The sequence below is a fragment of the Hibiscus syriacus genome, unplaced genomic scaffold (assembly GCF_006381635.1).
Source record: "Hibiscus syriacus cultivar Baekdansim isolate YM2019G1 unplaced genomic scaffold, ASM638163v2 tig00110057_pilon, whole genome shotgun sequence".
NCBI lineage: Eukaryota > Viridiplantae > Streptophyta > Magnoliopsida > Malvales > Malvaceae > Hibiscus > Hibiscus syriacus.
The window spans coordinates 1149526-1172488 of record NW_024062581.1 but is presented as its reverse complement, the minus strand read 5'-3'; positions in this window follow the sequence as shown (position 1 = coordinate 1172488).

Genomic DNA, 22963 nt, shown 5'->3' with positions numbered 1-22963 from the left:
GTAAATACTGCTTTCAAAGTCACCTAACGGCTTTTCATCTCAGAAGTGCTCACATTATCAAGATCTAGGACATTCATACACACTCATCATGTATTCAGTTTCCAAAATGTTTGTCATGAATTATTTATTCTTTTTCCCCTCATGAATAAAGACAATATTTTCTCTAAATCAGTTCCTTTTGAAAATCTTGAATTGAATTTAAACCTAATGATTTGTTTACTTCTGCAAAAGATAATCGCATATTATTGTACAAAGATTCATTGAAAAGTACAGGTACCCGAGAGCCGATCAAGGCTCAGGCACATACTTGAGATGGTCGAGAAGCATTTCCCAAATCAAGAAAAAATAGAATGTGCACATCAGATTTGAACATTTGATGAATCCAAGATCAGGAATCAGAACTTTAAGATTCCAGACATGCAACCGGTGATCGAGATTTCTCTCCAGAGCCCAGAATAACATATGTTGCATATGCATTTTAGGCATACCTAAGAGCATTGCATCCATAACATCGCATATATGCATATCTTTGCAGGTTTTATCTAGAGCCAATTTCAACTTCACATCGAAGAATATTGGACTCAAAATGACACAAGTTGCTCGATAGCAGATTTCAACTTCACGACGAAGGATATCTGACTCGAAGTCAAACTTTACAACGAATGGGTCATCCACGGTTTCAACTTTACGACGAAGGGAATCGTGTCCACCCGCAACATACGATACTTGGATTTCAACTTCACGATGAAGGATATTCAAGTCAAGGCTCAACTTCAAGACGAATGGGCCATCCACGATTTCAACTCCACGACGGAGGATATCGTACCCACACATCCAAGATTTTAACTCCACGACGGAGGATATCGTGCCATTTGAAGCTCAACTTCACGACGAAGGGGCTTCCCAATTTCAGAGACTATTTCAACTTCACAACGAAGGAGATTAGACTCGAGATAGCACAAGCTCAACTTCACAACGAAGGGGCGGCTGACTATCAACAAACAATTTCCCAGTTCCAAAGCCAATTTCAACTTCACGGCTGAGGATATTGGACTCGGAACAATACAACTTACTTGGATTTCAACTTCACGACAAAGGTTATCCAATTTCAGGCTCAACTTCACAACGAAGAGGCCACCCGCGATTTCAACTTCACAACGAATGGGCCACCTGCGGTTTCAACTTCACGACGAAGGATACCCAACTCAAAGAATGAGTGTCTGTCAATAAACTTTCCAGTTTCAGAGTCAATTTCAACTTCACAACGAAGGATATTGGCCTCGAAACAAAGCAACCTACATTGGAATTCAACTTCACGGTGAAGGACATCCAATCCCCCAGCTCCACTGCACGACGAATGGGCCATATACAATTTCAACTTCACAAACAGATTGACCCAACTTCACGGTGAATGAGTCATCTGTGACACAACCACATCAGAGTCTTCAGGACAAGTTTCACCTTCACGACGAAGTATCTTGATCCAGAAGATGATTCAAAGGCAATTGCCAAGAATTTGAGTTCGATTTCAACTCCACGACGAAGGATGTCGTGGTCATAATTTTCCAGTTTTTGACTCAACCTCACGACGAGGGAGTCATTTCGTGATTTAGATTAACAAACCAGTTTCAACATCGAATTTCAACTCTATGACAGAGGATATTTGATGTGGCCGAAATTTGTGTCTTTTATCTTTGCTCTATTGTCGTTACACAATAATAAGCAAAGAGGGGCAGCTGTAGACACAATATTTTCGCCCTATATGTCACACGTTTATAATATATAGTATATTAAACATATATTATTATATATTATATTAATTATTTTATTGTTTTTACAGGTCACCGGACCATTACAAAGACTAAAATGCCAAACGGCCCAATGGTGCTCCATTGCCGAGCAAGTGGCCCAACAGGACAACCCAAGTGAACCAGGAAAAACTAGCGTCGCATCCGTCTGAACGCCCCACGCCTCTCCCCGTTCTTCTTGGCAAAAAACATCGTGAGTGTGTGGGACTCTAACCCGAATCGTCCGGCGAGCGTGGACAATCACCAACAAACACGAACGAACCAAATGTTAGTATTTCACTAGGAATAAAACTCCTAAAAATAGGAGTTGTGTCTACTATAAATGCATGTAATCAACCTCATTTATGGACACGAAATTCATACAAAATATATAGAGATTTTGTCATACAAAATACAAGCATTTTTACACGCATACATATGAAATATTCGAGCAAAAACACCAGTGAAACCGAAGCATTTGAGTGACAATTTTGAAAAGGTAAAACCCTCACCTTGTTTTCGAGTCCTTTTCATGCTCGTCTCTTCTTTTCGTTCGATTAGAAAACCAAAAAATACATTTTTCGGCTGTGGAACGAAGTGAGGCCATTATTTTCATAATTTATTCCTAGATCTACGCTTTGTTGAGATGTTTTTTGAAAAACTACTTTGATTTTCGTATTGAGGGAGGTTTGGGCTTTCGATCGATGTAAAAAAAATGAGGGTTTCGCCATCGATGACCAGCGATCGACGCCGATCATCGACGGCCGACGAGGTGGCGTCACCGATTTTCTGGAAACACGCGGCGGCGTGTTCATCATTCAGATGAACAAGCCAGAGCAAAACGAGAGAAGGGAATGGCTCTGGTTTTCAAAATAAAACAAATGAAGCCTTTTAATTTTTTAAGTTATATAGTAAGCCCAAATTCGACCCGTCGACTCGACCCAGATATATGAGGATCCGTGTGCTTTGTCTTTTAAAAAGGGTAAACTACGCTTCTGGACCTTCCCACTTTGAAAACTTCTATTTTAACCCTGAAATCAATTTTTGAACTTGATTCTCTTTTAATTCGTCACTCGATTTCGTTTTCTTTACAATTTAGTCCTCTTTTAAATTTTAATTTTTCTTTTTTATTTTCATTTAATATTAAATTATAATATTTATATATATATATGACGTTATTCCTTCATATTATTATTATTATTATTATTATTATTATTATTATTATTTTATTACTTATATTTTATTGTTCATACATGTATTATTATTATTTTACTATTTACTTATTTTATTTATATGATACATTATATATATGTATATATTTTATTTCTTAATATTTTATTTTATTTTATTTTAGTTTACAAGCTAGTATATATATATATATATGTATATTTTATTTCTTTTTTATCTTTTTTCCTCGTTTTGGTTTATTTATTTTATTTTCTTTATTGATCTATTTATTTTCCTTATTTTATTTATCTTTTTTCTTTATTTATCTTATTCTATTTTATCTTTATTTTTATTCCTTTCATTTTCACTATCTCCATATTAATTATGTTGTTTACCTTTTGTCTTTATTTTATATGTTATTATTTATTTATTTATTCTTCTTTATTTCATTTTCCTTATTTTCAATTGATCTTCATCACTTTTGTTTTTCTAACAATTTTCTTGATTCTTTAAGGGTATACTTTCAAAATCGTTAGAGGTAAGTAATTTGGATCGTCATTTTACCTTTTAATTTAAATTTATAACTTTATTAATTAAGACAACTAGAAATTACGTAGTACCGAAAGGGCAGTTCAAGAGTGCTAAACCTTCCTTAACTGTAACCGACTCCCGAATCTGACATATCACTGGTAAGATGCAGAGCAGGTAAGAAATAAGGTATCCGATCATCCTATTTGTTTTAAAATAAATGATCGGTGGCGACTCCCAATTCGTTTAATCCAAGTCGTAGCCCAATTCTAGGCCTAACCGAAAGACGGTTCCGACATAACTGAACCGCTAAAATGTCAGTTAATAGTTATGATTACGATTAATAAATTTTGATAAATGGTTAAAAATTGATTAAAAATTAATAAATTAAAATTAATTAATTATATTTTTTAGAGAATAAATCTAAAAAATAAAATAAAATGATTCCTTCTTTTTTTTATTAAGCTAAGGTGAATACAAAGTTGATGAGTGATTAATTTTATTGTTATTTTGTCGTTAATTACTCCTTAATATTGCTGATTTGGGTTGTTTTTATTCAATTATGTGTAGGACTTTAATTTACAGAAACGGCGTTTAAAGAGCAAGTTCTGCGGTTTTTTTTTATTTTCTAGAATCAAGCATGGATACATGGGCATGACACGGTCCGATGTGGCAGTTTCTTGAAAATCCAGTCAGCAACAACTTCTAAAAGGCAATCCAGTCAACATCATCTAGAAGGACGGGCAAACGACTTAGATTTAGTTTGCATTTGAATTTGAGAATTATCACTTGTTTATTTTAGGATTTTATTTAAATATTTTTAGGATTTTATCCTTAGTTGTTTTCATTTTATTTTTATGGATTTAGAAATCTATAAATACCCTCTTAAAGCTTGAAACATACTTCGATTTAGTTTTGTTCTTTGCTTTTTTATTTCTATAATAGTTTTGTTATTTTCATCTTTATCTTTTCTTTACGTTTTTATTTTACTTTCTTTAAAAAAATGTTAAGTATGATTTCTATCATGCTTAGATAATTTTTCAATAAGCCAAAGGCTTAAGCGATGACTCAATTTTGATCGTGAGAATTGAAAAATACCTAATATCTTCGGATATCTTTTTCAATTTTCTACAAACTTGGATCTACAATCGACATTTCCTTTAAAAATCAAAACATTTTCATTTCAAAATGTGCAGGTTGGCTTGGATGTTGTTATAATTTAAAGTTGTGAGGAAGGATCTGCTTGTAGCATATTCAACTTCCTATGATCACACTTAGCGGCGGTCACTAAAGGAAATTGAGATCAGATTCGATTCTTATTGAGACAACATGATCCGAGTCAGGCTTTTCCATAACTTAAATTGGATAGGTGCTAGCGATGATAGTCGTGGTTAGTCCAAATAAGGACTAAATTCCAAGGATTGACCTTGGATTGTTGGTTTGCCGGAGATAAAAGTAAGTTACAAGGGTTGGGCCTTGTAGACTGTAATCGGTATATGTCCGGAGTAAAATCTTCTTTGATGATCAATTGGAATTAAGGCAAAAGCGAAGCCTAAGGCTGTTTTACTAAATTATTCTTTATTTTTCAAAAATTACCTTTGCTTTATTTCTTTACTTTATTTCTCAAATCTCATTTTCTTTAAATTCTTGATTTATTTTATTTATTTAATTCTTTTACTATCTCTTAACTAAAAATCTCTACATATTCCTTATTTTCTTACCAAGTCGAAAAAATCAAAACCTCTCAACATCAGCGATTCTTTAATCCCTAAGGATAGACCCTTCTTCTCGTTACTACTCTATTTAATTATTTAATTTGAGATTAAGGGTAATTTATTTGACAAATTACGACGCTCGTCAAAAGTATTATTTGTTCTAAATACTCTCAACCAATTTCGATTCATTTTAATATGAACAATAATTCAACGGATGGGATTGACTAGAATATAATAAAAAGAATATATTGGAAACATATCGAATAAACAAATTTCTATTTTATACACGAGCAATATTCAAATAGAATTCAAAGAAAATAGATGTGATAAGGTAGAAAAAAGTTTCATTTTGATTGCTTGCTACTACTAGTTAGAAAGAGAAAGATTTATTACTGACGAAGAAGAAAACATATTGCTAAATGAATTCCAATTTGTTGACTATTACTTATCAAATATTGTTCTATAATTTAACAATGAACTCTCAATCACCCTGCTGTAACCGTCGGTGCTCAAACCCGTGACCTCTAAAAACAACAACGATTACTTTAACCATTGAGGTAAGTTGGTTCGTGTGATTCCTCCTATTTTTTAGTTATCATGTTTATCTTATATAGGAACACATTAAATCACACATAGATGAAAGAAATACAAAATTTCAAATTGTAAAATATACACATAAATATTTAAATTATAAAAATTGAATAAACCTCATAATATATATATATAATTCATTTATAAATAGATAAGATTTTCACATATATATATTTTTCTATCATCATAAATTTTATGAAATTTTAAAAATTTTAAGTTGTGTTATGTTTAAAAAAATGTAATAGGTTCCCTATAATCGAACCGTTAATAACAATTAATCTTTAGCGATTAACATTTTCTTAATAGTTAGGCTTTGGTTAACAAAATTTAATAACCGGTATAATAGTTAATAGACCGTTTAGACTAAATGATACGATTAACCGACCATGAACACCCCTACTAATTAGATGACGACATATGTTATCATCTAATTGAATAGTGTTTTCTTAATTTTAATTTATTTAATCTAATATATTTTTCATCCAATCCGGAGGTGATACATATCACGAACTAATTGAGTGAAAATAAATTGAAAGCAATTAGGTGGGCAAGAGAGAGAGCCTGGGTTTGGGGTTGATTAGCTCGTGCTTCAATCATCGGACCAAACTTATATGATAATCAATTACAAACTCTGTTTAATCAAAAATATTGGACAGGCACATTAACATCATTTTATAAGGATAACACACTTCAAAAACTAGCTATTAAGACGAATAAATCTTGGTCCATATAAAAAATAAATCATTTTAAAAGACACCGCATACTTTCTAGTTACGTACCATAAAATATTATGGGTTCAATTTCGGTTATAAAAATTTGTTAAGTGCTATAAGTGGGCCGGTGTGTATGGGTTGTGAAAATTAGACTAGGGCCAATCATTACTAATACAGGAGATTGTAGATGACATTTATAGTTATCAGATGTAATTTGATAAAATTAAAAAAAATTATTATTATACATAAATTGATACACCCATGCATTCACGTAATATATTATTGAATCTAAAGTTTCCCTCTAAACTAACGCGTTTTCATCAAAAAAGATGTAGCTTTAATGTATAAATTAAACAAGTAATGAATGTACGTTACATGCACAGCAGCTATACGAGTAATAAAAATAATGAAATTGATTATTGGTGTAATTCCTTGGAATACAAAAAGCATAGAAGAGACATTGAAACCCAGATGAAGGGCAAGAGATTTTGATTAAAAGTAGGAATTTTCGTCGGCCAAAAAAACAAAATTGATTGATGCTACAAAGAGAGTGTTTCTTATCTGGGATGAACAGAAAAGTTGTTGGATTCACCGTTACCTCTATAAATTTTAAATCCTTGTATATTTTAAATTTTTATAATTTTATAAATTTCATAAATTCATTCTCTAAAATAAATTATCACGTTGCAATGGCGTGGAAATGGTGGTTGTCACAATCTGGAAGTTGGTGAGACCCCACACTCAGCAGCACTTTGGAGGGTTTGGCCATAAAAAACTGAAAAAGAGGATTGGTGGATTCTTCAACATCGCAATTAAAAATAGATAGATATAGTTTCAGTTGCCAACACCTAGGGGCTAAAGGCTTTAGCATTTGACTACCTTTTTATAGGACATCTTCCCCATTGTAGCTTTAGATTATTAGATGAAGAATTTCACTCCAAAGGAAAGTTCATTTGTCATTTATAATTCGCAATTAATGTTGTATTTGTTGTATAAAGAAATCAAAAGCGACTTCTCACATCTCACAAATATATAGAAGAAAAAGCTTTCCTTAGTTAAGACAGCCAAAAGGCATATAACCAAGGTCTTTTTGGTGTAAATAAAAATTAATATTAAAAAATATTTTAAAATTAAGATTTAACGTTGTTTACTTTCAAATTTAATGAAAACTCTTATGACTACTGAACACTATAAAATCTCATATAAAAAACATGAACATGAGTATTTTTCAGCCTGGCATAGCTATACAATAAATAGATGTGATCCCTTAATATAATGTGGTGTTGAAATTGGAATCGATGGATTCATTTGGTGATAATTAAGTAAAGGTTTTTTTTATAATGGAAATATGTTTGTTTTATCGATTGTTTACTCTCTTTTTTTATTTGGACGGAGAGTCACTATCGAAGAGAGATTAGTCATTTGTCGATTGATTTTTGTGGGAGACTTGTGAAGAAAGCATAAAGGGAAAGATAAAGAATCTTGGTGAGAGCATGTAGGGAAAAGTTCCCTCCTGCGGTCTCTTGTGGTATAAATACTCTGATAATAAGGTGATTGATGTCAAACCTAAAGTCACTGTGTTTGTTAGGGCGATTTGACCTAACTAACATCCTATAAACCTAATATGTCTGATATAACATCGTTTGACCAATATTTCTTTAACTAACATCCTTTCGGCTGAGGTGGTACAAAGGCGCGTCCTCGGGGACACGTTTTACCGGAGTTTTCTTATGTGGATGTAAGGCGCGTTTACAGGGATGCGCTTTCCAGCCACGTGTGAAAATCGGATGTTAATATTGTAAATATTTTTTAAATGATGCCTAATATGTAATTAAATTCTATTAGAGTGATATTTATGTAAAAACGTCAACTTTATTTATTTATTTTTTGTTATGAAAAAAATTTCTACATTAAAATCTTTAAATATTCTATTGCAAATTATTTTATAACTCGACAAATTTTAATTTATGCATGAAATTACACAATACGTGTAATCTAGTATATGAAAACTTTGAGGGTAAGCAATTTAAAATATGAATAATTTTATAAAAGTTTTATAACTAGTATTTTTTTATATAAAATGATGATGATAAGAAATATTTTATAATTTTAAAAATTATAAATTTCATATATTTTTGAAAATTTTATTGACTTTTAAAATTAATTGTTTAAAAATATAAAAAATATTAAAATAAACTTTTAATTACAATTGAGGGATCAAATGAATTATTATTCATTAATTATTAATTTTTAACAACAATTAATAATGTTTATTCATTTTTAATAAAATTATAATTCAATAAATAAGAATGTAAAGCTAAAAAAATATCACCTCTTTATTTAAAATATTTTTCTAATATTAATGTTAAAAAATATTAAATAAATATTAAATTCTAATGAAAAAGAATGTAAAGCTAAAAAATATCACCTCTTTATTTAAAAAATTCTTTCTAATATTAATTTAAAAAAATATTAAATTCTGATTTTATTAAAAATGAATAAACATTATTAATTGTTGTTAAAAATTAATAATTAATGAATAATAATTCATTTGATCCATATTGTAATTAAAAGTTTATTTTAATATTTTTTATATTTTAAAACAATTAATTTTAAAAGTCAATATATTTTTTAAAAATATATGAAATTTATTTATAAAATATTTCTTATCATCATAATCATCATCATCATTTTGTAAAAAAATACTAGTTATAAAACTTTTATAAAATTATTCATATTTTAAATTACTTACCCTCAGGGGGTGTTTGGTTCAAGGAATGTGGGATTCCCATGGGATGGGAATCCAACATTCCCATGTTTGGTTGGCCGGGAATCTCATTCCCGGTAATGTTTTATTACCAATAGTAGATTTTTTGGGGTATATTACCGGGAATGTCATTACCTCCCTTCCCTTAGGTATTGTAACATTACCGGCATTTTGGACTAAAATGCCCTTAAATTTTTATTTTTTTTCAAAAATATCCTTCTTCTGTCATTGAATAATAAAAATTCTACGAATGTTAAATTACAAATTTATCCTTAAATTATTTTAGATTTACAAAAAAAAATCTATAATTAAAATTTTATATGAAGTTTAGGGGTTAAAAAAATTTTACATTTTCATTAAACCTTTTTTATATTTTTAATTTTGTAAAAATATTATATAAATATTATGAATTTAATTTTTTAAAAAAATATATAAATATTTTACAATTTGTAATATTATAAAAATATATAATAAGGACAATTTGGTCAAATATACATTCCAATAATCTTTTATTCCTTTAACCAAACACGGTAATCTTACATTCCTGCTAAACCAACCAAACACAAAATACAACATTCCCAGTAATCCTATTCCTTGGTAATCTTTTATTCCCACTGGTAATCTTACATTCCGTGAACCAAACGCACCCTCAAAGTTTTCCTATACTAGATTACACATTGTGTAATTTCATGCAAATATCAAATTTTGTCGAGTTATAAAATAATTTACAATAGAATATTTAAAGATTTTAACGTAGAAAGTTTTTTCCCAACAAAAAATAAATAAATAAATAAAGGTGAAGTTTTTACATAAATATCACCCTAATAAAATTTAATTACATAATAAGCACCATTTTAAAATATTTACAATATTAGCACCCGACTGGAAAATGCATCCCTGGAAACGCGCCTTACGTCCACATAAACAAACCCCAGTAAAACGCATCCCCAGGGACTCGCCTTTGTGCCAGCTCAGTCGAAGGGTGTTAGTTAGAGAAATATTGGTCAAACGGTATTATATCGGGAATTATAGGTCTATGGGGTGTTAGTTAGGTCAAAACACCGTTAACAATTTATGCAAATACGATTATCAACCATTAAATTTGATTGTTAAAGCAACATCAAAGACCAATGAGTATGGATTTTAGGTGACTATTTGGCAAGGATGGCTCTAGGTAACATAATATCTCTGGAGGGCTTTTAAATACTCCACGCAAAAGAGTATTGGCATTTTCCAGTGGGATTTCTTCGAAAGTATAACATTTTGTCTCGTTTAATTTGAAGAATACATAAAGTGGTATGATTCGAGATTGTTTTTGGGTTTCGTGTGGCACTTAAATTGGTTCATCCTTTGAGAGTACTTGTAATGGATATTTTTTAGACTGTTAAAGAAGTTGTGCATGCTTTGACTTATTATCGAAATGCTTAGGCAGTATGGTATTCAAACCATTTTTGGTGTCACACTCATTTACTTTAATAAATGGGACTTTTGGTAACCAGACTCCTAAATACTTATCCTTTTCTTAAAGTCTTTTTTTTTTTCTTTTCTTGTTGTTTGTTTATAGTAGTGAAGAAAACCTTTGTCGAAGAAACATAGTCTTCTATGAAGGGTGCAACCTTATCTGTAAAACTGGTCGGACTGAAATTAGAAATCTTCTATTGAATCGGTGTTTGTTGTAGGAGAACTTTATTTATGAATTCAAGATTTCATTGAGGTCGTCTTGTGTGAGTGATTGGAGCGAAATTTGTGACGATGATCGATAGTGGTTTTACCTTCCTTATTTGCTCTAGAGGCAGTGTTTCATTTTTCGATGCATCATTTTCTGTGGGACGTTTTAAATGACTACGAGATCACTCCATGCCAATTGACCAACGTTTCCTTGTGGATTCTTATTGAGTATTTTATATACTGTCGACTGAGGGGTTGAGCATCTTCCGTTGTTGTATTGCAAAATCTTCACTCTGAACGTTGTCACCCAGATGATATATTTGGGTCTTTTGAGTTTTAAGCGAAGGCATGTAAAAGGGTTTGAAATTAAAGAGTCCATCATGAATTGGAGCAGCAAGGATACACTAGGCATAAATTGTCGTAGGTTGGCTAAACACAAGTTATCCGGAAGCTTTGGTTTTCTTCTCCAGAAGCGTATTCCTGACAGACAGGTTAAAACTGTCATGTTGTGGTTAGAAAGAGAGGAAAATGAGCAATTTACTCTATTAAAGGAGGGCAGATGACTAGTTATTACAGAAGTTATATTTGTTTAAAATATTTTTAAATTTTGCTTTAAAGAGATAATCTGAATGAGTGGGGATGAATGTTCTCCATACATTAGGCACTGTTGGGCAATCTTGATTATTTTAAATATTTTAGACAATTAAGTTTTATAGAATATATATTTAAAAAGTATTTGATTAGAGTTTTTAAAATATATTTTTATCAATAATAAATTTTAAATAATAAAGAAATAAAGTTTTTTTTATTAAACTAAGGTGATTACAAAATAATATCCGTTTTAAATATTTTCAATTATTTGACAATGAATACTCAATAATCTTTCTGCAGTGGCTGATGCTTAAACCCGTAACCTCTAGGAACAACAACGATTCATTTAACCACTGAGATAAGATGATTCGTGCAATAAAGAACTAAAGTTAAAACAATTAACAAAAAATAATTAACAGATTTAATAAAAAAATATTTTAATACTTATAAAATATATATTTTTAATTCAATGACTAAAAACAAATACTTAAAAAAGGGAAAATAATTATTTCATATTTTACCCTTTGATTTAGAATACTTTATGCAGTAAAGTACGACTGAAATGAAGGCTGTTAATCATTTATTTTGAAGTCAAATTAAACAGAAATAAATAAATATAGAGATTAGTAATCATGAAGCCTTTATAGGGCCTAAGGCTAGGTTGATATCGATCACACCCAAATTCCAAAGGAACTAACTCTGTCAAAGTTACTTTTCATCATGGTTTACTTTTAACAAAAAGAAAGAAGCTGGTCCAGTTTGACAATCGTACACTATACGTTTGCAAACTCATTATAGTATAATCTGTTTAATAATTGTGGGAAATGATAATTCTAAAGGCTTGGAATTTTGGATGTCGCAAACAAAAAGTCCTTTTCTTGAGACAACTTTAAAATCAATCGATTCTATACTCCGCATCCCAAAACAAACAAGGTCGTTTTGGGTTTAATTTCTATCAAGGCTACCAATCAATCATCTCACTAGCCAGTAGCCTGCAATCAAATGTATTGCCGTCTACGATCACTCACTCTTCCAAAAAAATATTCTCTCTTTTTTATCGTTCTCAGTGGCTTGATTTGTAGACATTCTTGTCAAATAGTATAGTTGGCTTTGACCTATCATATTGGTCTAACAATGATCATGTTAAGAGATTGTAACTGGTTGGAGCTTATGAATCTCTGGAGGTTCTTATCATTTCAGGAGCTCATCTGGGAGGCTTCAATCTTCAAAGGATTCGATACGCGAAGAAGTTGCAACGAAGGTGCAACTTTCGAAGGAGATACAAATGAGATGCAACAAAAAACTTAACGATGTAATGGAAGATGCGGTTAGAAAAGGGATATTAGACCAATTTGTGCAAAGAACTGGGCATCAAAATGAGTTCTAGGCGGTGCGCATGACATGCCCATCCAGGGAATCATCGATTCATGTGTGGTGCTGAACAATTGGTGTAAAATGCACTGTTAGAATGTATCACTTCTTAGTGGATATCGTTGCCATGGATGTTCATCGCTACAATGTCACCATAGCATTAGAGGTAGCTCCAAGAAGACTCAGTTGAGACACCAGAAGGAGCCTTCTTAAGGCATACAAGGGATTGCACCTAAACAATCAGCGTCTAACCTGTGATAGCATGAAAGGCTCCTCTGTACTTATCTCTGCAACGTAAACATCACAAATTACAGAGACCACAAACGTATTACATATCTTGAAAATAATTATCTTTCCTCAATTCTGAAGGACTTATAAATCCAAATATTATTCAATAATTTTTATTCTATAAGAATTTTTAATTAAATAAACTTAATCAACAAGTAATCTTCAACTAATAAAATTATGATGAAATCCGACTTAACTTTTAATTGGAAGTTTAGTTAATATCAAACATGATATTTATTAATCACTCATCATATATTTATAGTATATGTGTGGGGGTGAATGACAATGATAAAATTTGCATAACTAAGAATAAAAATGAGAGATAAATGAATACATAAAGATAAGCAAATAATTTATTTTAAATAAAAAGAATAATTTATATCCTTTTAACATTATCTACAATAATATATATTAATAACTTTAAACACCTAATCACCTCCTAAGAAGTAACATATTATTTATAAGAAAGAAGATGTTGTGACTGACGGGATATATATATTCTTTTTACGAGCAATCACCCAATCTAGATAAAATTGCTTGAAGGATTAATTATATAAATTTTGATAAATATCATATAAAGAATATCTGACTTGATAAGAATATAAATTGACGGTTTAATCAGCTCGACACCTTGGAGTGACATGCTTTCACTTTACATCTGCTTTGTCTGAGCTTTATTATTTATTGGTTTTCTCTACTGTCGGCTCATATCTTTATGATAGATGTGTGTGTTTGTGTGTGTATATACACACAAAGCTTAGATTTGTGGAAGAACCTTTAGTGTCTTAAGAAGAAAAAGCATTTGATGACTTTAAAGAAGATGATAGTTTAATGTCTAGATTCTGAAACAATAAAGTGCATTTTCTGTATACTCTCTTTGAATTGCCTTTTACTTGTTTTATAAAAGGGAGAGCATAAATTGCCAGAATTAATCATCGGCTTTGAGTTTTTGAAACAATTTACTGTTACCTTTGATCGTCAACTAGTTTGAATATATGAGTCAGTTTCATACTTTTATGAATATATGGTAATTTATTTTACTGTTGATATCCGTTTTAAAATTATATTTGTATTTATTTATATAATTTTTTTAATAATATGTATTTATCTTAAAATATATTTTTATTGTATTTTTTCTATTTTAAGAGTTAAGGTTTTTAAAATTTATAATTTAGGATTAATCAAAAGAATTTAGGATTTAGGATTAAAATAGAAGATAATATTTTTTATATAACCTGTGTATCAAAAAATAAATCATCTTTGTATTAATTATCTTTTTAAGGGTTAATATTTAGAATTTTCTTGTAATTAAATTATATTTTAAATTATTAACCCATATAGTTTTTAATTAAAAATATTATTGACATGTTAACATATTCATTTTTTCCCAAAATCATGTTTGTAGTGTGGTTTGACATGTTAGCACATCACAACTTACATGTTACAAATAGTTTGTATCTGAATTCAACATTAATAACCAGTAGTAGCAGATTATGAATTTTTTCGTATGGTAGACACAAGGAAAATTTCAGGGTAGACATCATCACTAAAATAAAAAATTAATATAAAGAAATGCGAATTTCAGAGTGGGCACGTGTCCACCTTAACTTACACAGATCCGTCATTGTTAATAATTATGATCTCAAAACTTACTTGTATCTCTTAATTATCTCATAATACAACAAAAATAATTTCTTTTATGCGAACTAAGAAGTAACATATCCCTTTTAAGAAGCAAGCATGAGTAGCCAGATTATTGGAGAAAACCTAGTGGACCTCAGCAGTTTTCACATGAAATAATGCTAAACTTAAGGAGTGCAAGAATAGTTGATAAAGTTAAACGATGAAGATGAACATTCGTGCTAATAAAAGATAGCTCCAAATCTCTCTAATCAAATCGAGGGTAGCGTGATGTATAAGTCAATATTTAGAGTCTACGTAAATACGTGGCTAGTTCATGGGGTTTAAGTGCACTTAGATGAACTATTAGAGTGAAGTGAATTCACTTGAGATTAATATATATTTTTATTTATGAACCGAGATTTTGTAAAATATAGAGTAAGTGGAACGATCATGATCAACGGATTTTCCATGGACTGAATCATATTTCAAGCCGTCCACTCTCTCCAATGAGAAGGCATCATTATGCACTGGATTTGACAGCACTAACAAGCCTTATAATAAACAAACCAATCCTATACACTTTGAAACTGCACTGCGTTGCCTGTTATTTTATTGACCTCTGCTTCTCTAATATTATATATATATATATATATACACACACATTCTTTTCAAAGCCTTATATATATATTCTTTTCAAAGCCTTGTTCTAATATTTCTGCCTAGTTTCGTTCCAATTCAAGTATGAACTATGAAGTCACTGTCCACACTAAACGACAAAGCAAAGTAGAGTTCGACTGTACCAATCCATATGTCTAATGAATGTATATCATTTCTATAAATACAAATTCCAAGCGATCAATCCTTTTTTTAATCTTAAAAAGATTTTGAATTTTATTGAAACAAAAATAATAATTTTAACAATATAATTAATCACTTTGGAAATTTAAGGACTTGTTCATTAAAAAGTTTAAACATAAAATAAAAAGCCAAGGCGCAATAACAATCAAAACATTTTTTAAATCATCTAGAGTGTTCATTTTTCTCCATTCAAATTTAAGATCTAATTATATCAAAACATAAAGAATTAAATATTATATTAAATTTATGAAAGTGTACCCAAATTTATTGATGATCACAAATGTGATTGTGATATTCCAAACAGAGCATCATTTAACATATTGGTGTCTACATTTTTTATTTTAATGAAACTTTGATACCTATGACCCATATTGTAACATCTTTAACCCTCATTCGTACCCGAACACAAGTTAAAAATGTCACAAAGATTCTATATAATATTTTCTATAAAATTTTGTTTCTTTTAAAATCTCTTAATTTAACGTCTATTATTAGACTATTTAACCCCATATATTCATGATGTAATATTTTAAATTCTAATTTACATTCGATCTCACGCAACATCTAAACAGTTTAATACTATTTCAGATCATAACTTAAAACTGCTTAACTTAAAATTTAACCGATTAATCTTTACAATACAATATTTTACTACACTCATACATAACCACTTAGTATCTTATCATATTTTCACCTTTATTCATTACATTTCTTATACGGTATTATTTCCCATTTGAGCACAGTTTCTAAAATTTTCTTATTAAAAATATTTGTACATCTATAATCAGATTTATTTTAAAACAAATTTCTTTGGTTGTTGTCTACTGCTACACAACCACCCGCTGACAACAACGTTTATTATATTATCTTCATTACAAAGATATATATATATCATTTATATGTCAATTCAAACCAATATAACTCCTTGTCTATAAACCATTCAGTGTAATTCACATTATGTTTATAAAATTTTACTGTAAAATAAAATAATTAAACTTGGACTATTCCTTTTCATATATTAGCTCTTTTTTTTTCTTGAAGTAATCCTTTCATTGTGCTATTCTTTTTCTTGTATCGTTCATTTCACTATATTGTTTTTTTCTGTACTGAGTTTTTTACTGTATCATTTCTTTTATTATATTATTTCTTTAATTTCATTTTACAGCCCAATACATAATCACAAGAATCTATGATACTCGAGTCTCGTTGAGTGTAAACTTGTATTCACTTAAAAGTGCATTGTAGAACTACACCATAGGTACTATATAAACATGTATCATATAGTCACTCTATCTTATGCACCCTAAAGGTACACAAGTCTCGTGAGTGAGAAGTACAGTATTCAATTATCACTTCACCTCATGAACCACAAAGGTATTTAAGTCATATGAGTGATCTGTACAATATTCAATTATCACTCCACCTCATGCACCACAAAGGTACTTGAGTCATATAAGTAATTTGTACAGTATTCAATTATCACTCCACCTCATGCACCACAAAGGTACATGAGTTATATGAGTGATTTGTACAATACTCAATTATCACTCCACCTCATGCACCACAAAAGTACATGAGTCATATGAGTGATCTGTATCGGTGCAGCTCGTAAGCTTGTACTTGTGCACTCTGCCTCTTGCATCATTGACTCTCATGTCCTATACACTGGGCTTTTATTTAAATCTTATATCCTTTTTATTATAAAACATTTGTAGAATAATTATAAACTTCATATATTATTTTAGCATATATTAATACTTTATTCAACTTAATAACTCATGTTCGTATAAATATTCTAAAAAATCTTATTAACATATATTCGATATTAATTTCTTTTACCAAATAAAAATTAACTTTAATTCTATCAATTATCCTTCTAAGTCCCTTAAATTATCATTATTATTATTTTTACAATCATTCACTTGACATTTCAACATTTCATATTTAACCACTAATAAACTTCTCTTTCAATTATAAACCCAATATTTCGAATATATACAAATTAGTTCATTAATATTCAATTTAAATCCATATCAGTTATTTTCACATTATATCAAATCGAATACATTAACTTTACCTAATTGTCATTTCACCACCAACTTTCCTAAAACTCACGAACTGGATCTCTATTTTATACAACTTCTTACATTGAGCCAAATTCCAACTTACTATTCAAGTCTCTCTAATAATTATTTAAAACTTTACACATCATCTCATACTCACTTTATACTTTAATCCTTAATTTCTCCATATTCACAATTTAATTCTTTAGCCTATAATTCTTCCAAATTCGATTCTAAATCCATAATATCATAATTTTAACCATAAGGTAGATTATTTTAGAGTTTCATCTCAACTTTTCTTTTCTTTTTTATTAAATAATTGCACTCCAATCCCTAGCCTTTTCCAGTTATTTCAAAATAGTGCCATGCCATTCAACTTCAATTCAAACTTTAAACTTTAAATTTTAAATAGAAAAATCGACATGTCAATAATTCATTTAAACTTTACTCGTCAATCTATACTAAATTTTCTATTTCAACCCATAATTTCTCCACATTTGTAAGTTAATCATTAAACTTATACATATTTACAAATCAATCCCAGCAATCTAACTTTAAAATTATCGTTCTAATATTTACACTTTAATTATTAAACAATTGCACTTGAATTCTTATTTTTTTAAATCTTATGAATAAGTCCTTATACTTTCACAGATTTCCAATTTGTTCCAAATCATCACCCAAATATGAAATTTCAAGGAGACATTTGAATTCACACTTAAACAGCATTTACATGTATCTAAAAATTAAATTTCTATAGGAATCGCAATGTATTGCTATTGTCGTAACCGGTTTTCGTCCGGGCACGAAATATTATACTTGGCATGGAAATTGATGTGAATAAATATTTTTGAAAATAATTTGGGAGTCGCCATCGACCTTTTGGATTAGGTAGGTCGAATACCTAAAAATTATTTTCTTTAAAAGAGTTTTAAGAAAACATCAATTAAAAAAATGAACTGATCTGCGTTTTATAACCAAAAATTCGTTCTTTTTAATAATAAAAAGGATTCGTGGTCGGTTACGTTTAGGGAAGGATTAGCACCCCTACAACGCCCAAAATTGGTACTTTTTAATTATAAATTGTCTCTATTATTAAAATTTAAAAATTTAAAATATATTTAATTTATAATCCTATTATTTCAAAATTATATATAAAAAAAATATTTATTTAAAAATATCAGAAAAGAACTTCTAGGTGCCTTAAGACAGCTCTTTTCTTTGATATTGATAAATATTAATTTAAATAATATTGTTTAATTTTTAATTTTAAAATATCAGAATAGGACATCCAGTTGTATTAAGACTGTCCTTTTCTTCGATATTAAAAATAAATATTTAAAAATTACTATTTATTATATATATATTTATGAATATATAAAAATATTTAAAAATATAAACAAATAAAATAAAAATACCACTAAAACAATATATTTTAAAAACAGTAAAATAAATGAAAACATATAAAATAAATGACTAAATTACAGTAAAAATAAAATTAAAAATCTAATTCATAATTAATCAAAATTATAGGGATTAAACATGCTATTTCTTTATTTTATTTATTTAGTGACTAAAATAAAATTATCTAAAATTCGGATATTAGAATAAAATAAATTAAAAATATAAACTAAGGATTAAAATATTATTTATTAAAATTAAGGGATTAAAACTGTTATTTATCCTAAATATATTATTTTAATATAAAGGACTAAAATGAACAAAATTGGAATTTGAAGACTGAATTAAAAATATTATAAATTCGATTTAGTGACTAAAATGTAAAGTTTACAAGTTAGGAGGACGGCGGACGGGGTTTAACTATTGTCTAATTACGCGCATAGTCCTTCCCGAAACGACGTCGTTCGGGAAGGCCTATAAAAGGTCCAAAATCGGCTGGCCCGAAGGGCCAGCTTCATTTCTTCATTTTTCTTTCTCTCTCAAGCAGAGAGAGCTCTGGCTTCTCTCTAGCTTCCCTCATCGGAGGGAAGCCGGTCACCGGACGACAACCGTCTGCCGCCGTGACCGTCACCGCCGGCCACCGCTTCTGGTGGCCGGAAAATTTCATTTTTCCACCATTAAATAGATCGGAACATCCTAAGGGTGTTTCCGGTGTTCTTTTTCTTTAAAACGCTCCTAATCGGAGCAAATCTACAAAAGTACCTTCAATTGTTCGAAGGTTTTGGTGAGATCCGGTGGTCGGCTTCCTCGGTAAGCTTCTCTCCTTCTTTTTCTTCTATTTTTGGTTGCTGGTTGTGAGATGTTTGACTGAGATCGTTGGTAGTATTTTGTATATTTTTTTTCGGTTTTGTCTCCCTAGGATCTGTTCTCTGTCTCTCTGTTCTTCTTTTTTTTTTCTGTCTTCTTTTTTTTTTTCAGGTTCGGGTGGTGGCTTTTATAGCCACCACCGGTGTGGCCATCGGACCGGTCCGAAGAGGGGGTTTCGGTGAGTCACCGACTACCAGTGGTGACTCACCCCTTAGCCATGGCGTGTGGAGGGCAGCTGGGTCTTCTGGAGTCTTCATTTGGGACGTGGCAGCGGCGGAGGCGGCGAGAGCAGCAGCGGCGGCCGCGTGGTCTTCTGGATTCTACGGCGGCGCTGGGACGTGTCCCTAGGGTATTGATACCCTAGGGTTTCCTCTGGCAAACTGTGGACCGTTGGATCCAATCAGATCCAATGGCTGAAATTGAGCGGCGACAGCTGGATAGAAAACCCTAATTGGGTTTTAGGGTTTCTGATTTGGGCCATTTGGGTCCTTTGTAATTGGGCTGGTACAATCTGGGCCTGTTTGTAATATTAATAAATAATATATATTAATAATAATAATAATTATTATAATAATAATAATTATAATAATATTAATAATAATAATAAAATGAATAAATAAATAAAAAAAAATTAGTATCTTCAGCTGCCCCTCTTTGCTCATTCTTGTATTAACAAGAATAGGGCAAAGACGGAAAGATAAATTTTTTTTTATCCATTTGGCTTCATTTTATAGCAATGTTGAATAAATTCTTCTCTTTCTTCAGATGAGTTCTTCTCATTATGAACTTTCTGCTGGGGATGATGTTGACCTCTTTCCTTCTGTGATAGAATTATGCAAAAAGTTGAACAAGTTCTTCTTATTATGAACTTCTTCTTCCTTCTTCAGATGAGTTCTTCTCATTATGAACTTCTCTGGAAAAGATAATCCATCAATTGATGAATTCAGGTAAGAGGTTAAACAAATTCTTCTCATTATGAACTTCTTCTTCCTTCTTCAGATGAGTTCTTCTCATTATGAACTTTCTCTGGAAAATCTGATCCATCAAGTGATGGATTTGAGCAAAAGGTTGAACAAATTCTTCTCATTATGAACTTTTCTTCCTTCTTCAGATGAGTTCTTCTCATTATGAACTTTCTCTGGAAAAGCTGATCCATCAAGTGATGGATTTGAGCAAAAGGTTGAACAAATTCTTCTCATTATGAACTTTTCTTCCTTCTTCAGATGAGTTCTTCTCATTATGAACTCGAACTGGAAAAGCTGATCCATCAAGTGATGGATTTGAGCAAAAGGTTGAACAAATTCTTCTCATTATGAATTTTTCTTCCTTCTTCAGATGAGTTCTTCTCATTATGAACTCGAACTGGAAAAGCTGATCCATCAAGTGATGGATTTGAGCAAAAGGTTGAACAAATTCTTCTCATTATGAATTTTTCTTCTTCTTCAGATGAGTTCTTCTCATTATGAACTCTAACTGAAAATGCTGATCCATCAAGGGATGAATTTAAGAAAAAAATTGAACAAGTTCTTCTCATTATGAACTTCTTCTTCTTCTTCAGATGAGTTCTTCTCATTATGAACTCTAACTGAAAATGCTGATCCATCGAATGATGGATTTAAATCTTTGATAAAATCTTTGAAATTCCTGTTAAAAATTCAATATGGATGAAAATGAATGAAAATGCACCTATTTTTGCAAACACCTAAATATGATGCATTAATGTTAAGTTATTTGATTTCAGATTGGTGAACTGAGTATTTCTTCAGTTGTAGAAACCCAATAAATCTTTCTTCTTCAAATCAGAGAATCTATCATCTTTGACAAATGTAGATGTAGATATAATGTCACAAAACCTTTTGAGAGTAAAACTCAATAGTATAGGCTCTTGAAAAGCTTGCATTCAGGCAACATGTTGATTCTGATAACAACTCATCTGATTATGAAGTGACATTTCAAGATGATTTCACAGATATCGATAGTTCTTCTAATACCTATAAATCTTGAATTCTGATTCTGATGAGGAGAATAAACTGTTATACATGACAAAAATGGGATTCTCAGAGGCTGAAGCTTCAATAGCCCTGGAGAAATGTGGTCCAGATTCATCCATCGCAAAATTGGCAAATTTTATATGTGCTGCTCACATGACTAATGTTACTGACACATTTCTTCCGGTACAAAATGGGAAGCCATTATGCAATGATCCCAATTACAAGAAAAGGCGAAACTTGGGCTACGATTTTTGGGAAAGGAATAAGCAAAAGAAGCTTGAAAAGAAACTTCTTAATGAAGACGATCATGCAGTTCATCTTTTAATTCCAATGATTGGTTCTGTAGTTCTTACCAAACCAGATCAGATAACTCAAAGAACACTTCCAGAAGATGCTATTGACACATTCATCTTCTACATTCAATGATTTGGTCTGCCAAACCAGATCAGATAACTCAAAGAACACTTCCAGAAGATGCTATGAACACATTTATCTTCTAAATTCAATGATTTGTTCTCTCAAACCAGATCAGATAACTCAAAGAACACTTCTAGAAGATGCTATGAACACATTTATCTTCTAAATTCAATGATTTGTTCTCTCAAACCAGATCAGATAACTCAAAGAACACTTCCAGAAGATGCTATGAACACATTTATCTTCTAAATTCAATGATTTGTTCTGCCAAACCAGATTAGATAACTCAAAGAACACTTCCAGAAGATGCTATTAACACATTCATCTTCTAAATTCAATGATTTGTTCTGCCAAACTAGATTAGATAACTCAAAGAACACTTCCAGAAGATGCTATGAACACATTTATCTTCTAAATTCAATGATTTGTTCTGCCAAACCAGATTAGATAACTCAAAGAACACTTCCAGAAGATGCTATTAACACATTCATCTTCTAAATTCAATGATTGGTTCTGCCAAACCAGATCAGATAACTCAAAGAACACTTCCAGAAGAT